Genomic DNA, 22,496 nt, shown 5'->3' with positions numbered 1-22,496 from the left:
TCACCAAATAGTCTTCCTTAGATGACAAAGCCCCTTACAAGACACCAAAGAGGCACCAATAGCAGTTGGACAACAGTTCCTCAAATATCTCTCATTCTCACCTCCAAGAACAGCACGAAGAGTGCTTTGCAAAATTTCCCTTCTCTTGTTTCTTCCTCGCATTTCCACCACCACCCTACATCCCATGTGTCTGCTCTTTTGGCTGACTCCTTATGTACATCTTTATTTCTCAGCATTGGTGCTCCTTTCTCTGACCTCCCAGAAGGATCAGCTATGGCTTCTAGAATCTTACACTGAGATCTAAGTGACACTCACTGGTCTGCAATGGCATTGTCTGTGTGCCTGTCTGTCTCACCCACTATATTGTGGTGAGCAATTTGAGAACAGAGACGCTATCTCATGGCCATCATTGTCTAGCTCCTAGAACAGTATCCAGCACACTAATGTAGCTGGGCTCTTCTTTTCGTCACTTTTCAGCATGTCTCCTTCACTACCACACTCAACACAGTTCCCTTGGTGCTTTAGGACCCAACTTCTGACACACAGGACAGAGTGATCTCATGAATCATGGCGTGGAAAGCAAAGAGGAGCTGCAAGAAGTGAAGACATGGTACACAGTGGGGACTGATGGACTCAGCTGTGGCCACAGAGACGACCACGACTGCGAAACAGTTGCATGCTTTCCACCTGCTCATCTGCAAGTGACCCTTTGGTTTCACATTCCTGACAATATTGTAAATGTTTGGCCAACTACTGGGCAAATCTGAGTGTAGGAAATCAGTCTATTAACCTCCAACTTGACTTGTTCTCCCTAGAATTTTGAACCTAATTCTGTAGTCTGTACTTGGCAATCAGTCAGCAAATCACTTCGGTAGAACTGAGGCCGTGATACCTTTGTCAGTAAGGCAATCGGAACTGCAACCGCTGTTTATTGAGCATGAACTCTAAGCCATGTCCCAGGTGAAGTGCTTTATATGCATTATTTCACTTAGTCCTCACAATAAACCTCTGAGATGAACATTGTTGGAAACATTATTGCCCCAACTTTAAAAACGAAGAAACTAATGGAGTTTGAGTAACTTGCCCAAAGTCACACATTTAAAAAGTGTTATAAAAAGGATTTGAAACAAGTCTTTTTGCCCTGTCCAAACTGTACTGCCAAGAATCGTGGATATAAGAGACTCACTAGAAATCACTCAACAGAAGTTTAGTTTGGCAAGACCCCAATCTCAAACTATATATTCCATCATGATACAAAGTGACTTATCTGAGAGACCAGGGGTTGGGTTGGACTACTGATAATTATGCTGCCTTTAAGAGACTTAGGTCGTAGTGGTAGCAATCACAGACCTCAAAAGCATGTTGGAAGTTGACCCCAATTAACACCACTGAGCATACTCAGTTTAGCTCTAATATCATGTAACTGCTACAACATCCTTAAAGCTCCGGACTCTGTTTTCCAGGGTCATTGATGACAGCTTTGTTTTCAGAACAAACAACTGGAGTGGGATAAGGATTCCCAGGGGATATTTAGTCGCAGTGTCTATGACCCACACTGTAATCCCTAGAAATAAACACAGTCCACTTGCCAAAAGGTCTGCCCATCATGTTGGTTCAGACAAAGGTACAAGGAACAAAGTGAAGAAGGTTACTGAGTAGAGGAAAATCTCACACCACTAACAAGGCAGCAAGACAGACCTACTTTTCTAAGGGTTTAAGAGTGCCTGAGGTAACTGGATTAGCTCTGACATAGATTCAAACCTTTGGTAGAAGAAAAGCTTATAGCTTAATTTTGCAAGACCCAGCATAGAAACTGGTTGGGCCATAGAGAGATGGGGTCTGAGAAAATTGAATTAGAACTCTTGATATAAGGACTTGAGCAATCCGGGAGGAAAATGCAATGATAAGTAACTGTAGCAGTCGAGTCCCTCCCCTGTGCAGTGTTTCCATTCCAGAGATCAGGAGCTGGAAAAGCAAACCATCACTGATCTGTTCCCTCCAGTAAGTGAACTGACCCTGCACTGCAACAGCTTTGGCTCCTGGTAACTGAAAATAATAAATCCTCTTTATAGACAGTAGTTTTGAGCTGCTACTTTCTTCTTTTTAGAATAATAATAATAAAAAAGGAATGATTGGCTCCTGAAAGGTAAGCTTCAGGAAGAAAGACTGCTCCATCTTCTCTTGTTATTGGTAATTCTACGTTTATCTCACCATCCGTTTTGGTCAGTAGCCACCTTCCCTTTTTTGACCCCAAAGCTATACATGAGCTTGTTTCAATGAGCTCTTCCCAAATATTCTCATTACCCCTATCATTGAACTTACCCTACTAGATTATAATTGTCTATGTGTCTTCACATATGAGAATTCAAGCTTTTGGTCTTATTCATTTTTTTAATGTCAATGTTTAGCACAGTGTCTTACACATGTCAAGTTTTAAGAAAGGTATCTTGAATGAATTCACAAATGGATGAATGGATGGATGAGTAGCCACAGGTCCTCTGAAGATGCTCTGGAAGATACTAGTACATCTGGATTATCTCTCAGAACATTCCAGCTCCTTCTGTGTTCTTCAGATGAATCACTTAACATCACTAGGTTCACTTTTCTTATTTATAAGATGAAAGTAATGCTGCCCATTTCATTAGGTTGTTGTGAAGCTCAAAATAAGTACTTCATGCTGGGTGCCTATCCATGAACCAGACACTGTTCCTTTTTCACTCTCTCTACATTCAGTCTGTCTTTTACTAGAAGACGTTGGCCAGGATTGCACTGGGGCAGCAGCTATGCTGTTTGTAATGTGGTAAAACGATAACTTGCTCCCAATAGCTCACTTGTTTGAGTCTGATGTGTTCAAAAGGTTTTCCCTCGAGATCGGGGAGGAGGAAGGACTATATCAGTTCCTCAATTCAGTTTACCTTACAATATAAATTTTGTATATTAGAATATTTAAGAATAGGACCAAAACTTCCACTTCCCACAATATTGAAGAAAAAGTACTACAAGAACCTCCCTAGCTCACAAAACCTAAAAATTCTTAATAAAAGGTGTTACAATGCTTATCTGAGTTGTCAGGAAAATAAAGAAAATCACAAGAGGCTAAAAAAAAGTACAATAAAGCACAAGTTTTCAGAAGTAACCTTTCTGAAGTAATGGGTCCCATTAATTATCCCTAGTGGTGTAGAGTCATCATTTTAATAGGCATCAAGCAGGGCTCAGCATACAATACCTAGGACCTGAACAAGGTGAGGACAGAAAAAGATCCCTAAATAAGCCAGGACCTAGGAGTTGACATCTTTAATGCAAGAGTAAACCAAAAGAAGAAAATGTATCCCACAAAGGAAAATAGTAAAAAAAAAATCTTTCTTATCTCAACCTTGGCTCTAGGTAGAGTCTACCCTGAAAATTCTTATCCATAAGAGGTCCTCATGAGCATTTAGAGCCAAAATCTAGAATTTACACTACCTATGTGGTCCCAAAATATCTACCTTTAAAATTTAATTTAAAGTGACCCATTATTATCAATGCCTTCCTAGATAAATATAAATTAAACCAAGGTCTCAAATAGTTTCCTTGGGTATTTATAAACTCACTAAAATATGAAAATAAATAACAGAAGAGGAAACAAGTCATTTGATGGAGAATAAGTAGAAATAACAAACAAAATATTATAGCTACAAAAATGGTTGATATTGCCCTAACTGGTTTGGCTCAGTGGATAGAGCGTCAGCCTGTGGACTCAAGGGTCCCGGGTTCGATTCCGGTCAAGGGCATGTACATTGGTTGTGGCCACATCCCCAGTGGGGAGTGTGCAGGAGGCAGCTGGTTGATGTTTCTCTCATCGATGTTTCTAACTCTCTGTCTCTCTCCCTTCCTCTCTGTAAGAAATCAATAAAAAAATATATTTTAAAAAAAATGGTTGATATTGGAATTAGTAATTATAGAATACTAGAGGCACAGTGCATAAAATTCATGCACAGGAGATGGGGGGGTCCCTCAGCTCAGCCTGCACCCTCTCTCAATGCAGGACCACTGGCTCCTAACCACTCACCTTCCTGCCTACCTGATCGCCCCTAGCTTCTCTCCCCTGCTGGCCTGATTGCCTGCCCCCTAACTGCTCTCCCCTGCCAGCCTGATCACCCCTAACTGCCTCTGCCTCAGCCCCTGCCACCATGGCTTTGTTCAGAAGGATGTCCGGAAGACATCTAGTCTAATTAGCATATTACCCTTTTATTAGTATAGATAAAATAAGTAGGTTTGATATACTTAATAAAAAATAGAATATCTGGCCAAAACCGGTTTGGCTCAGTGGATAGAGCGTCGGCCTGCAGACTGAAGGGTCCCGGGTTCGATTCCGGTCAAGGGCATGTACCTGGGTTGCGGGCACATCCCCAGTAAGAGATGTGCAGGAGGCAGCTGATCGATGTTTCTAACTCTCTATCTCTCTCTCTTCCTCTCTGTAAAAAACAATAAAATATATTTAAAAAAAATAGAATATCTGAAGTATAATAAGGTACCAGAAACTATGAAATACGATCAGGTGAGATCAATCAAAGGACTTGTATGCAAGCATATAAGCATAACAAATAGATGCAAGACACTGGGAGTGGGGTGAGGGCATGTGCTGGGGGGGGGGGGTAGGGGAGGCTGGGGGGGTGAAAAAAAGGAGACATATATACTACTATTTGTAATACTTTAAACAATAAAAAAATATGATCAGATGGATTTGAAAAAAAAAAAAATTCCAAGTAAAAAACAAGTAACAAATGAGACTATTGACCCAGAGAATTGATATGGCATTAGATACAATGGAAGAGAGAATTAGTGAACTGGAAGGAAAAAGTTGAGATTTTTGGTCTTTGTTCACTTAAAAAAACACACAAATTAAAAGTAATTTATTATGTAATATTCTGTGCCTATAATGGAATATATGAATTATATATTATCCACTGACCAACTGAAGAATCCAATATTAAGAATGTAACTGAAACTAGCTGGATCCTCCCTAATCCCATTCTACTTTCCTTTCAAACATAACCACTTTCCTGAATTTTTTGTTTATCATATTCTTGCTTTCCAAAAATAGTTAACTACAATGTAGGTATAACCAAATAATATTTGTTCAGCTTTGCTTGTGTTTGTGCTAATATTTATAGTGCTTTTATTAACTGTCTTATACATTTCACCTAATGCACATGTGCAAGAATTTATCTAGAGTACACACACCTAGGAGTGGAACTGTAGGGCCATAGAAATGTAATCTTTACCTGTGCTAGGCACGGCCAAGTTGTTTTCCAAAGAAAGTGTACTATTTTCCAGTCCTAACAGTAATGTATGAGATTGTTTTCTACATTCTCAACATCTGTCATTGTCAAACTTTATAATTTTTTTTGTCCAGTTAGTGCAGGGGTGGGGAACCTTTTATCTGCCAATGGCCTTTTAGATATTTATCACATCATTCTCAGCCCATACAAAATTATCAACTTAAAAATTAGCCTGCTATGTTTGGTCAAACATCTAATTAACTCACCCCTAATGCCTTGGCAGCACCAGACCAAATGATTCCAAGGGCCTTATACAGCCTATGGGCTGGACATTCCCCACCCCTGCTTTAGTGTCTATAAAATGTTCTCATTATGATTTTCATTTGCATTTTCCTGATTACTAACAAAGTTGAGAATCTTTTCATATTGTGTATAGTCATCCACATTTCTTTTTGTGAATTACCTTATCATGTCTTTTGTATATTTTTAAACAGGTTGTATGCATTCTTTATACATTCTGGGTCCTGGTCCTTTGACTTATGTGGTGTCAAGAGTTTCTCCCAGTTTGTGGCTGATATTTTACTCTCTTTATGATATTTTCAGTAAGCATAAATTATTAATTTTAATGAAGTAAATTTTATTTCCTTTTTTATTTATTTGTGTGTGTGTGTGTATCTTTCAGTCTCAGAGAAAGAGTCATTCATTGTAAAAGGAAAATCTTTAAAGTTTTAGAAGAAAATACAGAATATCTTTATGATTTTTAGGTAAGGAAGGATTTCTTAAACAAGACCCAAAAGGGGTTAATCACAAAACGTTGCTATGTTCACGAACTTGTTAAAAGATTTTTAAGATAAGTTCAGCAGCATAAGCTGAGCCATTGTTTTCATTATTTTTTCCTGGAGAAATACACTGCTCTGTGCTGCTGAAGCGGTGGTACCAGAACAAAGGGCTGCTCGCACAGCCTCACAACTGCCTGTGTCCTAATTCTCATCCTTCTCACCCCCAAGGCCACCACCTTCCCAGAAGGGAGGCCCAGGCACCCACAGCAATTTCTTCACCTTTAGTTGTTCTTTGTTATTAGCACTGATGGGGGTCTGTTTCCGCTAATCTTAACTGTAGCAAAATGCTCCAGGATGTCTATTCTTCTGGTTACATATGGAATTTCCTGGACTTCAGTTGATTGCTTGGGATGGGGGCTGATTAGATGCAGCTATTTCTAGGCATCCTTGCCTTTTCTTTCCTGAAAAACCATTGTGTTAGCAACATATTTTTAGGTGGGGCTGCAATATTCACATACATTTTCTTCTCCTTTTCACCATACAATTTCAGATCCTGTTTGCTTCCAGAAAAACAAAACAAAACAAAACAAAAAAAACATTAGCATCGAATGCTACTTTCCACAGTCCTATTCTTTGTAATAAAATTTATGTAGTCCTTTAACTATACTGTTATCACTTTTTAGCATTTTGAGGCCATTTTCCCCCTGTGTGATTTCATGAGACTTCCCTCACACTCCCCATCACCCTCCCCTTTCCCATATATCTATTTGTGGATCATTATTCCCTTCTCCATCAACATCTTCTCAGCATAGCTGAATGCTCCAGGGAGATGGGGCTGGTTGGAGGCTCTGCCATGATAAATGGGTCTCTTTTCACTCCCAGTAATGGGCTGGCTTCCACTCAGAGGAGCTAATTTCTTTGTAGCTACTTGGATAACCTAAGTAGATTAGGTTACCAGTATTGCTGCTTATCTCATTCTAGAATCAATGATCCGATTCACATGATTACTACCTATAAATCTGGGGAAACGATTAAACGGAAGCCCTACTAATTGATTTGTGGGTATTTCCTGAAATGAGTCATTTACAAAACTCTGCCTTAGTACCTAGCCTATTTCTGAGGCAATTATAAGCTAGTGAGTTGCTCATTTGCTGACTGTTTGATGGTAGCAGTTTATTCCTGGTGTAATGTCTGAATCACACCCCAGTTTCTCAGGGCTCTGGCCACTGGTTCTTTCTCATTTCTTTGTCCCGTCCTTCTTTCTGAACACCTCTGAGGTAGATGCCCAATTTGTGACACAGCAGATCCTGAGTTTCCAGCTGTCTGTTGATTTTGATGGCACTGAAGTGTCATGGTCTTTTTTATCCTGGAAGGAAATTGTAAACAGAATCTGCTTCCTTCTGCCTTGCCTACCCACGTCCAACTGACAATGTCAGAGGAAAAGGCCAAAAGAGACGTGTAGGTAGGGGATATACAGAGTGCCCTGCCTCTCCTCCCAAGACCTGTATGCTAATGGGACGCTCCAAAAGATAGTGGCCGCTCTCCAGCTGAGTGTCTCCTGGAGGCTGGAATCCCTATTTTTCCAATCAGATAAGAATGAGGTATTTATAATTTTGTATGTGCCAGGCACTAAATTACAAAATGTTCCTTAAAATCTGAATGGGACAGGAAGTCAGATAATAACTGCTGTCATACACTTGCGCACTTTCTATGAACAAGGTGATTTGTGCTAAGATTTTTGCCTACAGCATCTTATTTAATCTTATAACCATCATGTGTCCTGGGTGTTACCACCTACATGAGAAAACCACAGCTGAGAGAGGTTGGATATATTTCCTAGGTCATTTAACTAATAAGTGAAGAAATTAAATTTAAACATAGACTTAGCTAACTTAATAGGGTGCTTTTAACCATACACCATTCTGCCTCCCTCATCTATATATATAAAAGGTTAATATGCAAAGTGTCTGCACTGACCACTAGGTGGCATGGAATGAAGGAAGGCCCTGGCCAGCAGCTGGCAGCTGGAAGGCCCCTGATCACCGGCCAGGCCTAGGGACTCTACCCATGCACAAATTTTGTGCACCGGGCCTCTAGTTAAAAAAATAAATGATAGGGCAGAATTACATGGTACTAACTAAAAGGAGGTCAGAAAGAGGAGAGTTCATGATGGCCTGGAGTAGTCATGGGCTACAGAGTAGAAGGAGGGGGTCCATGGAGAGAACCTAACCCCATGTTCCTCAAACTTTTTAAAAAATTTGTGGTAAAAAACACATGATAATTTTTAAAATATGGAATGCTTCATGAGTTTGTTATCTTGCACCGAGGCCATGCTAATCTTCTCTGAATCATTCCAATTTTAGTATATGTACTGCACAGGAGATCACTCTCAAACTTTTTAACTTACATGAAGTGAATTTTACATCATGAGCAAGTACTAGTAAACACACACATATATAACTGAAACAAATTTTTACTTTGTAATACTGGCCCTATTCCATGCAGAGCTCTCCATTTTTCTACTATGCTTTATGTCTGTTTTTAAAATAATTCTAGTCATAGTTTATTAAATAGACTTTCTGACCTACAATACTGATCTAGAAACCTCGACAGATGGGGAAATCAAGGCCCAGAGATGAGTTAAGTCCCTAGCCCAGTGTCTTGAAAAGAGTCATCCTAAGTGTCTTTGCTTTATCTCCTATGTGGCCCAGCACACCCATATGGCACCTCAGTGTGGAGCTGGGATAGAATCCAGATTTCCTGACTCCCAGTCCAGGCTTTTTCAGTCAAGGGAAGTTTGTCAAAGAGGAGGGACTCTCCCACGGCAGTTTCTTCAATGGTGTGGGTAGAAGTGGGAGGAAACAGTGAAGCTATGGGAGACTCACACCACACCCAGTGGCCCTTGTTCAAGGTCACAAGGTCACAAAGCTGTCTCATTCCAAAGCCACCCTCTTTCTCTGGTTGTCTAGCCTGGTTGCTCAGTCAAATCACCTGAGAGCGCTCCAACAATACTAATGCCCAGCGGCACTCAGATTGATTTAATCCAATTATTTAAGGCTGGGGTGTTTTCTAAAAGCTGCCCAGTTGGTTTCAGTATGGAGCTATCACCTCAATGCAGTGCAGAAGATGTCCTTTAACACCACTCTTGCTTACTCTTCCAGCCCCAGAAAAAAATGCCCCCTTCCCAATCTCATGGAGCCCTGACTCAAATCACAGCCAAAAGGAACTGCCTTTTCATTATTGTATTCATCCAGCACTCAGATCCTTTCACCCTGTGTTTGACTTCCTGCTCCATGACTTACTCATCTTTGTATCCAAGCATGCAATAAAATTTACAGAATACCCTCTGCTCAGATGGCTCTTCTTCCTCATACCACCCAGACCTCTGAAATCCACTGTGATTCACCTACAACTCCTAATGAGGGTGCTGAAAATTCTCCCCAGGGTCAATGTTACTATCGGACAAGAGGGACACTCTCTCTAGGGGCTGCAGAATCCGAATGGCAATGAGACTGCAGTATCCCTTCTGGTGTGGCTGGGCTTTCTCTCCAATCTTTCCGCTCCAGTTGTCTCCTCCTGGTTTTCAGATTTCAGACAAGGCAGTGTGGCCTGGTGTGCAGTACCCTAGACAGGAAATGGGGAGGACACACTTCCTGACCTGATCACGCTGTCTGCCTGTCATGCCATAGGGCCTCCCTTTTTTGTTTTGTGAGCTAGGAATGACAACATTCCTAACTCAACTGTCACCCTCCGCTCCGTTTCCTCCTGGGGATTATATAAGAACTCTTGTATATGAAAACAAACCTCGTTCAGGTCCTTGAGCTTTTCTGAGGACAGCTTTGTATAAATATAAGATACCTTTTGTTTTTGTTTGTAGCCCAGGGGATTTGCGGAAAGAAGTTGAGAGCCAGTGATGCTCATTTTTATGGGCAGAAAATAGCTGCTGGAAAAACAACGCGATGTGTAGAGCACAATGTTCTGATGGAGCAGGCAGAATTATCTTTCCCAGGCAGCCAGGAACACAAAACACCTGGTGCACACGTTTCCTGCCCCTTCACATATTTTGAAAGAAAGAGACCTTTACCCTGACCTGTCAAGCAATGATCTTCATGAACTTCTGTCCACAGACTGTGACTGTTATCTTGGCTTGCTGCTGTGGATTTAAGTGGTAAACACAGCTGATTCTCACTCATGGGACGTCTTCTCCAGATATCCCTCAGACCTTATCAGATCCACACATGCATCTCTTCTTCCTTAAAATGCAACCATTGGATGTGCTAACAGTCAGGGGCTTCCTGCCAAATTCGTTCAACACCGTGTTGGGTGCCATTGAGATGACCGGGATCTTGATGAGTTGATCCTGACCCTGTAATTGCTTTACATCTTTGAGGGAGAGAAAACAAAATAAATTCACTGAGAACATTTAGAGAATAATGCAAATCTATTCATAATAAGATTCACTTCCTACCTTAAGGGCTCAAAGGTGTTTAAAGGCTCAAGGGTGTTTAAAGAAGGAAATTGATTCAATTTCACTGTTGCACTGGCACATCTTGAGGGAAGATTTTGATAACTAGCAAAGAACTTGTCCTTAAATTCATGAAAACTCCGCAGAAAACTCTGAAAGCACACAGAAAAACACTCTGGAGGAAAATAAAAGTTAAGAGAGGGAAGTAATCTATCGTTCAACTTTTCATAGCATATAGGAAAGCATAACAATGTTGATTTAACTAAATGTTGACCTAACTAAAAATTATGAGATAACTATATTCCGAGGATAAGTTGAAGGAAGAGGAAGGATGCATATGAGGGCTAAGTACAGAAATGCAAAAGAAAGCTAAAGCCTCACATTCCATGCTGGGAAGACAATATATGATGACTAACTCTGAAAAAAAAATCAAGAAGGAGCAATATCAGCATTATTTAGAGACACGAATAAGTACCAACTAGCTAAAAGAGATGAACACGATTGCTCTGATAAACAGGAAATGATGGAGGGCTCTGCTGCTTTCAGTAATAAACCTGATGAAACTATTCAACTCTGAACTATGTGTGTATATACAACTTCAGTGAAACAAAAAGCAAGAAAGTAGAAACAATAAGGAAAGAAATCAGTGTGGGAAAGTTTCATGGAGGAAGAGGAAGACGCAACACAGGGGGAAGGTGGTCAATAATATCGATGAAGTGAACAAAGGAAACGTGAAATGGCCTTTGAAGGACAAAAGCATTGAGGAGGTGGAGGAAGGAGCAAATAGCTATTGCTGAGAAAACCAGATAGCACAGTAGTTTAAGTCCTGACTTTGGAGTAAGGCAGATTGAGCTGGGTATGCCACGCATAGGCAGTGTGATTCTGAGCAAGTTAAGTGACCTCTCTAAGCTTTACTTTCCTCTTATATGATAAGTACTAACAATACCTCCATCATAGATTTGGTGGAGAAGTAACCAAATAAGCATAAACTGGCAAACTCTTAGCACAATGCCAGGAATATAGTAGCTCCTCAATGTTTATTTATTGTTGTTATTATTGGTATCATTATTATCGTCATTATTGAAAACAGGCAGGAATTACTTAGTCTATGTTTGGGGAAAATATATTCTCCCTATAATAAAATAATCCAAAACTTGATATTAAACATTATTTAAGTAAACTTGAGTAGAAAGAACCTGCCCACTATAGCATTATTGTTTTCCTCAAGCTGGGATTTCTTGCTTCTTCCCTTTCTTTCAGTGTCCTTCCCAGCCCCACTAATTCATATCCCCCTGTGCCATAGTGAGCCCCCAATCCCTCTTCTCTCTCCCATTCTTCTTCTGCCTTCTCTTCTCCCGATGACAGCCTGGTGAGTCGTAAGGGGTGGATCTGTGATGGTGGCCTCTCAGGCAATGATGACAGAGTGTGGGGCCTGGGGACGGGGATTCTCTCGGATGCTTCCCAATCCTACCCAGTCATGTATAAACAGCTAATGACCTCTAACACAAGGAGCACCCAGCAGCAGAATTCTGAGTTCCTTTACAATCAGAGTTTTAGTAGTAAGAGTTTAAGGAATTCTTTATTTTTCTTCTGGTGGAGACAGGGATTCACCATAGAGGCCATAACATAGCTAAGCCGTGATGTCACACGTCAATAGGGCTGCCATACACATACCACTGGGTAGTTTGAGCACTGCACACAAATGCCACAGGTAGGCATTTGCTTATCAAGTTATGAGATCCTACTCCTTTCCATAATCCACCCTATGGATGACAGTCATGTTCTCACTGAAATGTCCTTAGTCACATTCTTAGCTTCAGAGGGCTCTCTTGGCTTCAAATTACCTACAGGATAAAACCCAAGATTCTTAGCCTGGCAGATAAAGCTTTTCACATCCATCCCTGCCTTTTTCTCCTCATCTCCTACCATAATAAACTTCTCCCCAGTCCCCACAAACACCATGCCCTTTTAGGACATGACCCTTTCATCCCAATACCTTTCTTACACTTCTTCACTTGGTAAACTCCTGCTCGTTCTACACAAACCAGCTCCGGTGTCATTTCCGAAGTAAAAGCTATCTCCAGCCTTTGGAATCTACAATCCTTTGCTCTAAGATGTTTAGAGCCCAAAAGGCAAGCGCATAGTACATGCATAAGAAATATTTCTTGAATGAACGAATGAGTTCTGACTTTAGTAATAGCACTTATTATGATGTCCTACTTACTTATTAGTTTCCTCTTCAGACTGAGCTTCTCAAAAGGGTAAGGTCAAGGGAGATTGTGTCTTTTAAATCTGTATTCTGAGATCTTAGCACAGTGAGTCATATAGAAGGCTTTATGGCAAAGTTAGACAAATGAATGAATTTTCCAATATATATTTTGGAAAAATTATTTTTTTTCTCACTGTGCATTATTTCTTACATGATTAGATTGCCCTTCTCTGTTAATGTTGGGTTGGGAGGAAGGGGAGTGAAGAGAACAGGGGTCTTTTGTTAGCTTCCCTCTCTAGAATATACCTGGGAGTATGAAGTGGGGTGCTGTCTTAATTTAGAGTCCCTGGAGTCAGAGGCTGGGATGGGGAGTCCTATTCAAGTGCTCACAGGGAGACCTTGTAAGGGAGTGAGGGAAGCAAGACAGGACATGGGAGAAGCAAAGTGAGGATATGGGCTAAACTGAATGCAGGCCTTAGCCCAATCCAATAGAAAGTTCTGGGACAGGATAGTCTCACAGAATTGTCCCATTTTGAGGCAAAGGAATAGGTTTTTATACTCCTGTATTAGTATCATGTTGCAAACCACACACAGAAGTAGGGGACAACCTCCCAGGCATTTCTGAGTGGAGCAGCTCTGGTGGCCAAGAGAAGCCTTAGTCACCAATACACACAGCAGCTGAGTAAGAAGATAACAGACTAGTAAAAGGATCCGAGTAGCACAGCAAAAGCTCCTACCACACCCCTAAACACAAGGATAGAAAGTGTTTACTCCTAGAAGGATTATCCAAGACTTTACTTAAAACCTATCTACTCCTGTTTGATCAACAAGTCTAATCAACATGGCTATCTGGGCTGGTTTCTCACTCTTTAACAGACTCTTAAAGGTAAGCACATCACTTAAGCAAAAAAGAAAAAGGGACTCCAAAAAGCAGAGCATTCTGGAAGCTTGTAGTGTAGATCCCTAGAGGGCAGCAAATTAAGGAAAAGTCTAGAAAAACTGAGGTTTGCAATAAGAAAAAGTTAAATAAGCTATGTCTGGCATTCTATATTTAAGAACACAGGGTGATATGCAACATAATTTTAAAAGATGTCATTCGAAATTTGGAACTCAAGCTATGCAAACAACTACATAGACATCTTATTTTTGCAGAATATCTGCTTCCCCGCCAGCCCTCAATGAGTGAGGTGTTACTGAACTATACCTTGGAGAACATCTGACCTCAGGAGCCTGTTGAAACTGCTTGGACAGTAGCATAACTTCAGACTTGTTTAAACATTCTGACACTTCTGATTATATCACATATAGTATATACACAGTCTGGCATAGAGAGAGCTCTAGCCTGGCATCAGACATATGGAGTTCAAGCTCCTCTACTATCATTAACATCTGGGTAGCCCTAAGCAAGTCATTTATCTTCCCTGAGTCTCAATGTCTTCATCTGTAAAGGGGAAATAATCATATTTATCATGTTATTAATAATATTTATTATAGAATATTACATATTATACCAATGTGATATATTATTATATTAACAATATTATTGTTGTTGTTGTTATTATGATGCTTCATCAGCCTGCTGTGAGGAGCAAATGAGATAACGTTTGTGAAGTTGCTTTGTAAAGGTCAGAAATTAATTAAAATGAAGGTATTGTATTTGGCAAAGCGACCACCCTTTCATCCCTTTCTTCTTTCCGATGAACATTTTGACAGTTTTTCTAAACCCATAAAACTGGTGAGATACACACGGATGCCATTTCCTAAAGGTTTACTCTGCCCCAGCTCACCACCATCTGGCCTCTGAGCTGCCCTCCCGGAGGCTGCCTGCACCATTTCTAGCTCCTATTTCAGATGACTGCCTTTGGAGCCTGGGCTCCTCAGGAAGGACATTGCACAATCAGAAACCCCTGATTGGCGAGGCTGTAACTTTTTTTTCCTGGAGTCCTTTCAGGAATGTGTCACAGGAGGTGGGAGAGATGGCCCATGGAACAGGGAGTACTAGGCACCAGCAACCTGGTAATAAAATGTCTGAGCATTCCTTTTCAAAATCTGATGAAGACATCAATCTTCATTTAAGCCGAAGGGCCAGGGGTCCACAGCACAGGGATTGACTGAGCTGCATCTAAAAGCTGGAGAAACAATGACCAAAATACAGGCCATAGAGCAAGAGGGAGTGTTTTCTAGAACTCGATGACGTCTATTTTCAACAAGTGGTGAATTTGCCAATAGCAATTATCTCTAAGCGCGAGCCAGCCTCAAGCTATGTGCTGTCAGAGGCAGCTTGCTCTGAATGAAGAGCTACTTGACTCTTCATGGCTTTTCCAGTGCCATCCTCAGTGATGTCATCTCGGTAGCTTATAATCAGCCAGGGTGGCAGTATTTACATCATGAAACTCGGCAGGTGCCACAAATAGGGATTTTTTTTCCCACCAGAGAACCAGCTTACCAGCTCTGCCAAGCTTGTATCCAAAGGTCAACAAGATGGGTGGAACCCTAAAATAGCTTTCAGAAGAACAGTTGCTCTTGAATTTCCATGTAAACCACTGGGGGAAAAGAGGTTTATTTGTATATAAATATTAAAAAACCCGTGCTTTCCTATTCCAAATTCACCTTCCTCGTGTAGCCTCTCCTTTCCTTTTGCCTGAATGCTGTGAAGGGCGCTACCGTACTGAGAAAAACCTGAGTCACTGTTACATCCTTGGCATTGTCAACTTGATTGTGTGTTTTTTTCTGGTTGTTTTTTTCCACGAGTGTTTCCCAGACTCCACCAGTACAGAGGATGCCTAAAGAAAGTAATTTCCTGTGGGGAGTATACCCTCAGAGCTTGAGGTTTCATGGGGAAAAGTAGCGGCAAGATGCTGCTCTCTGATTGAAGGAGTTTTGCCAAACAAATTGGATCCAGCTGAAAGTAGCCAACCTTAGTAGGAGAACGTGAATTTCTTCTTCCTTTGCATACCAAACTGTAAGATTAATGAAAAATAAAGGAGAATAAAAATGCAAACATGCACAATTTTCACTTCCATGGACATGTTTTTCTTCTTTTTCTAGTGATGTAATTCCTGCTACATTTATTAGTTAAAATTCTTTTCTATATTTATTTTATTTTATTTTCATCACCATTGATCCCCTCTTCCAAACCCGTCTCCTCCCACAATCACCACCACAGACCTTTATTTTACTAATATTTGTGGCTATCGCTGATGGTTTTCACGACTCTTCATTGGGAAAAAAAAAAAAAAAATCCCCCCAAGCAAATTTTAGTCACATTCTTTATCTTCAGTCTGGATTAAAAACAAGAAACTGCAAACCAAACAATGTCTGTCCCTTGGAAGAAATCTTATTTTAAAAAAATAATAAAAAGAGGGAAACCCCCAGTTCCTGAAATATGGTAGATGCTTTTTAGAGGCCCCTGGAAGCTTGCCTAAATCATGCTGGTGAAATGGAATACATGTTGGTGTTGGAATATGGGCACCTCCTTATTTCTTGCTAGTAATGATCTTCATCTGAAGGAAGGATGCTAGCCTAGGCACCATTCAATGCCACTTATGCAATCTGAGGTCTCAGGGTCAAGTAGCCTTAGACCCTTCCACTCCATATCTTCCTTGAATCTCCCACATATACAGTCTCTTGTCACTGGATGATGAGAGAATGATGGGCTCACTGGAATGAAAAGCCACTTCATTGATGGAGTCAGCATAGCCAGGCAGCTCCTACAAAATCTTCCTGCGTGTGATATCCTACACATACACAAACCTGCTACGTTACTTCCATCAGATGACCAAGACCATCTCAGATTTTTTCAAAGTTTTGCATATTCTCTTGAAATATCATTTACATTATCACCCCAAAATTGAAATACTTATAAATCTAGCAAAATATATACAAAATCTATATAAGAAAAACTATAAAATTCTGATGAACAAAATCAAAGAAAAACTAAATATATATGCCATGTTCATGGATAGGAAGCCTCAATGTTGTTAAGATGTAAGTTCTTCCCAACATGATCTATAGATTCAATGCAATACCAATCAAAATCCCAGCAAGTTATTTTATATATATTAACAAACTAATAATAAAGTTTACATGGTAAGGCAGAAGCCCCAGAAGAGCCAACACAGTATTAAAGGAGAAGAACACAGTTGAAGGACGGATACTACACTTTAAGACTTTAAGACTTTCTATAAAGCAACAGCAATCAAAAGAGTATGGTACTGACAAAAGAAGAGACAAGATCAATGGTACAGAATATAGAACCCAGAAATAGGCCCCAATAAATATAGTGAACTAATCTTTAACAAAGGAGCAAAGCAATATAATGGAGCAAATATAGTCTCTTCAACAACTGGTGCAGGAAAACCAAGACATCCATATGCAAAAAAATTAACCTAGACACAGATCCCACACACTTCACAAAAATTAACTCCAAATGGATCACAGACCTAAATGTAAAATGCAAAACTATAGAACTCCTATATGACAAGGAGAAAACCTCGATGGCCTAAGAAATAGCAATAACTTTTTAGATACAAAACCAAAGGCAAAATTCATGAAAGAAATTGACAAGTTGGACTTCATTAAAATTAAAAACTTCTGCTTTGTGAAGGACAATGTCAAGAGAATGAGAAGACAAGTCACTGATTGGGAGGAAATATTTGCAACAAACACATCTGATAAAAGACTGTTATCCAAAATATATGAAGAACTCTTAAAACTTAACAGTAAGAAAACAAACAACCTAATTAAAAAGTGGGCCAAAGACCTTAACAGATACCTCACCAAAGAATATGTACAGATAGCAAATAAGCATATGAAAGGATGCTATACATTATATGTTTTCGAGGAAATGCAAATTAACATATCAATGATATACCACTACATACCTATTAGAATGTCCAAAATTCAGAACACTGTCAACACCAAGTACTGGCAAGACTGTGGAGTAACAGAAACTCACATGCATTGCTGGTAGGAATTCAAAATGATATGGTAACCTTGGGAAATAGTTTGGCAATTTCGTACGAAATGAAACCTACTCTTGCATTATAATCCAGCAATCATTTACCCAAAGGAGTTGAGATTTTTGTCCACCAAGAAACTTTCTCACAGATATTTATAGTAACTTTATTCATAATTGCCAAAGCTTGGAAGCAAGCAAGATGTCCTTTAGCAGATGAATGAACAAATAAACTGTGGTATATTCTAATAATGAAATATTATTTAGCGCTAAAAAGAAATGAACTATCAGCCATGAAAAGACATGGAGGAAACTTAAATGCGTATTACTAAATGAAAGAAGCCAATCTTAAAAGATTACATATTGTATGACTCCAAGTACATGACATTCTGGAAATGGCAAACCTACAGAGACAGTATAAAGATCAGTGGTTGCGGGGTAAGGGATCAACCGAAGGACTTGTATGCATGCATATTAAGCATAACCAATGGACACAAGACACTGGGGGGTAGGGGAGGCCAGGGGAAGGCCAAGGGGAGAAAAAAAAGGAGACATATGTAATACTCTTTGTAATACTTTAAGCAATAAAACAAAATTTAAAAAAAAAAGATCAGTGGTTGCCTGAGGGACTGGGATTTTTAGGTCAGTGAAAATACTCTAGATGAGACCATAATGATGGATACATGTCATCATGCATTTTCCCAAACCCATAGAATGTACAAGACCAAGAGTGAACCCTAAAGTAAACAATGGACTTTGAGTGATTATGATGTATTCATGTAGGTTTGTCCTTGGTAACAAATGTACCATTTGTGGGTAGGGGCAGAATGTGTATGGGAAATCTCTATATTTTCTTCTCAATTATCATGTAAACTTAAAATGTCTCTAAAATATTATTTATAAGAATTATAAAAATAAGAGAGACATGCAAAACTTTTACTGATGGTGTGCAACAGTTTAATTATTTTGAAGTTGTTTGTTTTAGAACTCTTGAGAAGAGAGCATGTTAGTAACCTAGGCTCCTGTTATCTATTATGCAGTAGCACACTAATCCAAAACCTAGTGGCTTAAAATAATTTATCTCTCACAGTCTGTCAATTGACTGGGCTCATCAGCAGGGTGGTTCTTTTTGGGGTCCCTTATGGGATTGCAGTTAGATAATGACTGGGCTAGTCTGGAATCATCTGAAGGCCAGACTGAACAAGACTCCAAGTTGACCTCTTCCCACTCATGTCTGATTCCACCCAGAATTCCTGTGGTCTCTGTCTCTGGTAGAGTCGCCTGGACATCCTAAAAAAAATGGCAAAAGACTGATTAGACACCTCATAAAATGTATCATTAGTCGTCAGAGAAATGAAATGCAAATTAAAACCACAAGAGATACCATTTCACACTAACTAGAATGGCTGAAATTTAAACGACTGACACCAACACTGGCAAAGACAGAGGTAAATTGGCAAACTACTGCCGGCAGGCCAAAGCCAGCTCACCACCTGTTTTTGTAAATAAAGTTTTATTGGAACACAACCACACTCTCATGTTGTCTATGGCTTTCACAAAACAATAGCAGAGTTGCATAGTTGCAACAGAGACCATATAGCTTGCACAAATCTAAAATATTTATCCTCTGGCCTGTAACAGAAAAAGTTTACCAACCCACAATGTAAAACAACTCTGATGCCTTTATTTAAGAAGTGTAAAATGGTACATCCATTTTGGAAAAACAGTTTGGCAATATCTTATAAAGTTAAAAATATACTTATCTTTGACCCAGCAGTTCCATTCCTAGGTATTTACCCCAAAGAAATAAAAACACATTCACTAGAGGCTTGTACAGAATGTTCATAGTGGCTTTATTTATACTATCTAAAAACCAGACACAGTCCAGGTGTTCATCATTCGGAAAACAGATAAACTGTCATATTCATAAAATGATACTGCTCAGTAATATAAAGGTATGAACTATTGGTGCATGCACCAATATGACTGAATCTTAAAAAATTATGCTGAGTATAAAAAGCCTAACACAAAGAGTATACACTATAGGACTCCATTTATACAAAATTCGAGAGCAGGGAAAACTAATATGGTGGGGAAAAATAAGAACCATGGTTGACTTTGGTGGGAGTGGGGTTAGCAGAGTTTGATTGGGAAGGGCATAAACCAATTTCCTGTGCCTGATGGTGCTCTCCAATATCCTGAGAGAGGTTTGGGTTACACAGATTCATGAATTGTCAAAATCAACAGATATATACTTCAGATGTATTAAGATTTACTTTTCATTTCTATATTTTACATCAAAAGAAAAAACTGAAAATATTGAACTCTACTTGGTGTTATTCAGCATATATATATGTCTGCAATTCTCTTTGCAATGCAATAAAGAAAAGATGAATTAATGGATGGAGAGAGGGATAAGTAGATGAATAGATACATAATAAAGCAAATATAGTTCTGTGTTAATAGAAGACTCTAGGTGGAGGGTGTACAGGTGTTTGCTGTCAAATTTTCTCAACTATCATGTAGTTTAAAATTTTTCATAGTAAAATGCTGGAAATTTTTTAAAAAGCCAAAAACTTATTTAGAAGAGGAGAAAGGGGCAGGCCAGCAGGAAGTGAATAATTAGGGAGTTGCTCCTTCTTTTCTGTGAATCTTGCTTTATAGACAGAAGAAAATGCTTCTGTAAAAACCAACTATTCCATTCCCAGTCGAATGGAATTTTACAGGATATCTATATTAAGTGGCTTTCAAATCCTTCCAGAATAGATCGGAAATGTCCAGGTTCCTGAAGTTGGAGATTTCCTTGCCTGAATTTGCCATGGCCTGTTCATGGCTGGTGGCCCATTTGGGATTGAGGTAGGGAATCCCAAATGCAGCAAACATTTGCTCCCCAAAACACTAAGCCTGAGAAATCTATTGAGAAGATAAGGCCTATCAATGGACATTTCAGAGGATCTTGTTATTCTAATATAGCCAAAAGAATGTTTCCTAATGGCCCTAAAAAGGACACACAGGGGGAAAATTCCCCTGTACCATAAAACCCCATGGAAGTAGGAACATATTTGTCTTGCTCACCATTTTATTTCCAGTACAGAGTCTAGCACAAAGTAAAGCCCTGTTAAATATTTGGTGAACAAACAAATAAATGAAGTAAGATCCTTCCTATTGGAAATCTTAAGGTAACTTTCAAGATAAATGATCCATACATTTCAACTGCCCTCTCTACTCAGCACCAGTGGAAACAACTTCCCAGCGAGGTCTTGATTAAATATATAATTTTATATCTTTGTCTAAGTGGTTAATATGTTTTCCCAGCAAGAGACCAACCAAAACAATAATTGCTACTGCTACTACCATTTATTGAGCAAATGCTATAAGGCTAGGGATGATGTTCAGCGCCTTACTAATTGTTGCCAAGCTTTGCAATAATCCTGAATGGTAAGAATGAGATGAGAAAATCATTGCTTAGCTAAGATAATTTACCAAAGGATATACTGCTAGGAAGACCCAAAGCATTCAAATATAAGCTGCCTGGCTCCAAAACGTATTAAGTATAACACCTAGCACAGCAGAAGGTAAAAGTGTTCTATGCAACACAACACAAAAGTACATTTAGAAAGGCTAGAATCTAATTAGTTTGCTTTCCCCCGTGTGCATATATGGAGAATTGACTGTCGGCAAACATCTACTGTAGACCACGGTGTGTGTGTGTGTGTGTGTGTGTGTGTGTGTGTGTGTGTGTAGTAACTGCCTAAATAATTAAAAGGAGGAAGGAAACACATCCTCTCTGGCCTCTGGCTTCTCTCTTCCTCACCCTTCCTCACTCTGGCAATACAAGCTTATCCAATCAGAAAACTCCACCTACCTCTAGTAGAAACAGTTGCCCCAGCATAGCTAGCTGTTGATTTTTTTGTTGTTGTTTTTAATATCTGTTCTCAGGAGAGGACCACTCCTGGGGTTTGTAGTTTCTTCAAGTCCTTTATGGACACTACAGAGCCGTGTTTCTCTCCCCTCTGAAGGTCTGTCTGAACACTGGGCATGTATAAATGTCCCTGCCCTCTCATGGCCATCCATGAACAAGCACAAGAATAGTACCCATGTGGGACATAGGAGCCATAGACCTGAGGAAGAAGCTCATCCTGCAGAGAATCAGGAAATACCTAAAATGTGTCTTTCATGCGATCCACCACCACCATAAGTGTTCCCCTTCATGTTGAAAACTTCTCTACCCAGCTGGCCTCGTGTTTAGAAGCATCAAACAGACCATCCAACCTAAAGGGGTGGGAGGGGTGAGAGATCAACCAAAGGACTTGTATGCATGCATATAAGCATAACCTATGGACACAGACAGTAAGGGGGAGAGGGCATGTGCTGGGGGGAGAGGGGAATGACTGGGGAGAGGTCAATAGGGAAAAAGGAGACCCATGGAATACTTTAAACAATAAAAAATTAAATAAAAATAAATAAATTAAAAATAAAAGAAATGAATATATACTAATACATGGACCTGAATTACGACAAGTGATTGAATTCTAGGCCATAGTCCAAACGTTACAAGTAGACTCTCATGCTCATACAGTATTATAAATTACAGTTCCATCCCTGGAAACACATATCATTAGATATAAAAATTTGATCAAAATATAAAATTAAATTCTTATATATTTACTTTTTGATAGGAAATATATCATAATCCACAAAATATATAGTTAAAATAACAATTACAAAGTTAATGCTTATCTTAATACCCAAATCCCAAGAGATCCACTTCTGAGAACAATAACATAATTCAAGAAATTGAATATAGTCAGCATCCCAGAAGACA

The 22,496-nt window shown here is 39.5% G+C and overlaps 1 non-coding gene across 1 annotated transcript; it reads right to left on the bottom strand.

The window, feature by feature from the left end:
• Window positions 1–8,325: 8,325 nt before the first annotated feature.
• On the bottom strand, window positions 8,326–8,427 carry LOC139000373 (U6 spliceosomal RNA). Its single transcript, XR_011469570.1, has one exon. It is a non-coding gene; the product is annotated as a U6 spliceosomal RNA (small nuclear RNA).
• Window positions 8,428–22,496: the final 14,069 nt, after the last annotated feature.

This window comes from Myotis yumanensis, unplaced genomic scaffold (assembly GCF_028538775.1).
Source record: "Myotis yumanensis isolate MYYU_CA2020_CCGP unplaced genomic scaffold, mMyoYum1.0.hap1 SCAF_1, whole genome shotgun sequence".
NCBI classification, from domain to species: Eukaryota; Metazoa; Chordata; class Mammalia; order Chiroptera; family Vespertilionidae; genus Myotis; species Myotis yumanensis.
This window is presented reverse-complemented; position numbering and strand designations above follow the sequence as displayed.